At 46.4% G+C, this 3,349-nt stretch overlaps 1 protein-coding gene across 1 annotated transcript in view; it reads left to right on the top strand.

The window, feature by feature from the left end:
- The window catches only part of PRPSAP1 (phosphoribosyl pyrophosphate synthetase-associated protein 1), a 72,831-nt gene that overhangs the window by 60,213 nt on the left and 9,269 nt on the right, over nt 1-3,349 (top strand). The gene's annotated exons all lie outside the window — the stretch shown is intronic.

Here is a 3,349-nt window from a genome sequence, read left to right as displayed (position 1 = left end):
GTGATCCGCCCGCCTCGGCCTTCTCCCAAAGTGCTAGAATTACAGGCGTGAGCCACCGCGCCTGGCCTATTATTACTGCTAATAATAAGACTTGGAAGTTGAAATTACTCCTTGATCAATGGGCTGCAGAATGGATGTTGTATTAGTGGGCATGAAAACAATGCAAATCTCCTTGTATATCTCCGTCAGAGCTGTTGAAAGACTATTGTTTGAGATATATATATACATATATATATATATGTTTTGAGATGGAGTCTTGCTGTGTTGCCCAGGCTGGAGTGCAGTGGCACAATCTTGGCTCACCACAACCTTCACCTCCCAGTTTCAAGCGATTCTCCTGCCTCAGCCTCCTGAGTAACTGGGATTACAGGCATGTACCACCATGGCTGGCTAATTTTGTATTTTTAGTAGAGATGAGGTTTCACCATGTTGGTCAGGCTGGTCATTAACTCCTGACCCCAAGTGATCTGACTGCCTCGGCCTCCCAAAGTGCTAGGATTACATGTGTGAGCCACTATGCCTGGCCTGTTGTTTGATATTGTTTGAACTTTTATCAATTATCTTGGTTAGATCTTGTGAGTAACTTATTGCAGCTTCTACATGAGCACTTACTGCTTCACCTTGCACTCTTAGGTTACGGAAATGGCTTCTTTCCTTAAACTTCACGAACCAACCTTGCTCTGGATTAGGCTTTGGCTTAAGGGAATTTTGTGGCTGGTTTGATCTTCTATCCAGATCACTCAGATTTCTCTGGTTCCGTAATAAGGCTGTTTTGTTTTCTCATCATTTGTGTATTCCCTGGAGTCAAATTTTTAATGTCCTTCATGAATTTTTCCTTTGCATTCACAACCTGGCTGTTTGACTAAAGAGGTTTAGCTTTTGGCTCTCGACACACTAAGCTTGATTATTTGTAGCTTTTGATTTAAAGTGAGAGACATGGGGCTCTTCCTTTCACTTGAACACTTACAGGCCATTGGAGGGTTATTGGCCTAATTTCAATATATTGTATCTCAGGGAACAGGGAGGTCCAACAAGAGGAAGAGAGACGGGAACAGCAGGTCAGTGGAGCAGTCAGAATACACATTTACTAAGTTTGCTGTCTTTTTTTTTTTTTTTTTTAATGGTGTTCAGAAGTGACAGTTTTAATTTTAATCTTTTTTTTTTTTTTTTTTTAGTGACAGAATTTTGCTCTGGATCTCGGCTCACTGCAACCTCCACCTCCCGGGTCCAAGTAATTCTCCTGCCTCAGCCTCCTGAGTAACTGGGATTACAGGCACGCTCTACCACACCTGGCTAATTTTTGTATTTTTAGTAAAGACAGGGTTTCACCATGTTGGTCAGGCTGGTCTTGAACTCCTGACCTCATGATCCACCTGCCTTGGCCTCCCAAAGTGCTGGGATTACAGGTGTGAGCCACCACTGCACCCAGCCAGTTTGCTGTCTTATGTGATCTTGGTTCATGCTGCCCCAAAACAATTGCAGTAGTAATATCAAAGATCACTGGTTACAGATACCAGAAAAAACGTAACAATAATGAAAAAAGTGGAAATACCACAAGAGTTACCAAAATGTGACACAGAAACATGAACTGAGCACATGCTGTTAGAGGAATGGCTCCCAGGCTGGGCACGGTGGCTCATGCTTGTAGTCCCAACACTTTGGGAGGCCAGAGTGGCAGGATCACTTGAGCCCAGGAGTTCGAGACCAGCCTGGGCAACATGGCGAAACCTCGTCTCTACAAAAAGTACAAAAAATTAGCCAGGTGTTGCATGCATCTGTGGTCCCAGCTATTCGGCAGGCTGAGGTGGGAGGTTCCCTTGAGCCCAGGAGGCAGAGGTTGCAGTGAGACGAGATCGAACCACTGCACTCCAGCCTGGGTTATAGAGCGAGACCCTGTCTTTAAAAAAAGGAAAAAAAAGAGAGAGAGAGAGAAAAATGGCACCCGTAGACTTGCTTGACACAGGGTTGCCACAAACTTCAATTTGTAAAAATTGTATTATCTGGTAATATAGCACTTTGGGAGGCCGAGGTGGGCGCATCAACTGAGGTCAGGAGCTCGAGACCAACCTGGCCAACATGGTGAAACCCTGTCTCTACTAGAAATACAAAAAAAAAAATTAGCCAGGCATGGTGATGTGTGCCTGTAGTCCCAGCTACTTGGGAGGCTGAATCAGGAGAATCACTTGAACCTGGGAGGCAGAGGTTGGAGTGAACCGAGATCGTGCCACTGCACTCCAACCTGGGCAACAAAGAACCCTGCCCTGCCCTGCCCTGCGCGCAGTGGCACCATCTTGGCTCGCTGCAACGTTTGCTTTCCAGGTTCAAGTGATTCTTGTGACTCAATCTCTCAAGTTTCTGGGATTATGGGCGTGCCCCACCATGCCTGGCTAATTTTTATGTTTTTAGTAGAGAGAGAGTTTCGTCATATTGGCCAGACTGGTCTCCAACTCCTGACCTCAGGTGATCCACCTGCCTTGGCCTCCCAAAGTGCTGGGATTGCAGATGTGAGCCTCCACACCCAGCCTACTTTTATTTTAATGCTCAGTTTGTCTCATATTTGGCCAGAGAGAGCTCCTTCCAGCTGCCTCCTGTGTTCTTTTGGCATGTCCCCATCACTTTTGGAGACTCCCTTACTTTTCTGCTGTAACTACGCCCCGTGTTCATCTTGTAATTTCTTAGCACTGTACTTGGCCATTTCTCCAAGGAGCCCTTATACCTTTAGTTGGAGAATGGTATTTATTTATTTTTAAAAATCAGTCAGGCCAGGCACAGTGGCTCACGCCTGTAATCCCAGCACTTTGGGAGGCCGAGGAGGGCGGATCACGAGGTCAGCCTGGCCAACATGGTGAAACCCCATCTCTACTAAAAATACAAAAATTAGCCAAGCATGGTGGTGGTCACCTGTAATCCCAGCTACTTAGGAGGCTGAGGCAGGAGAATCGCTTGAACCCAGGAGGCGGAGGTTGCAGTGAGCCAAGATGGTGCCACTGTATTCCAGCCTGGGTGACAGAGCAAGACTCGGTCTAGGAAAAAAAATAAATCGGTCAGGTTTAGCAGTGCTGGAATGTATGCCAACTTTTTAGTAACACTAATATTAATAAGTATTGATAACCCATTAGCATCAGACCAGCTGAGAATGGTATTTAGAAACCAAGATTTGAGGCCGGGCGTGGTGGCTCATGCCTATAATCCCAACCTTTGGGAGGCCGAGGCAGGCGGATCACGAGGTCAGGAGATCAAGACCATCCTGGCTGACACGGTGAAACCCCATCTCTACTAAAAATACAAAAAATTAGCCGGGTGTGGTGGCAGGCGCCTGTAGTCCCAGCTACTCGGGAGACTGAGGCAG

This window comes from Mandrillus leucophaeus, unplaced genomic scaffold (genome assembly GCF_000951045.1).
Source record: "Mandrillus leucophaeus isolate KB7577 unplaced genomic scaffold, Mleu.le_1.0 Scaffold1, whole genome shotgun sequence".
Classification (NCBI taxonomy): domain Eukaryota; kingdom Metazoa; phylum Chordata; class Mammalia; order Primates; family Cercopithecidae; genus Mandrillus; species Mandrillus leucophaeus.
The sequence above is the reverse complement of the archived record's forward strand: the minus strand, read 5'-3'. Positions and strand labels throughout refer to the sequence as shown.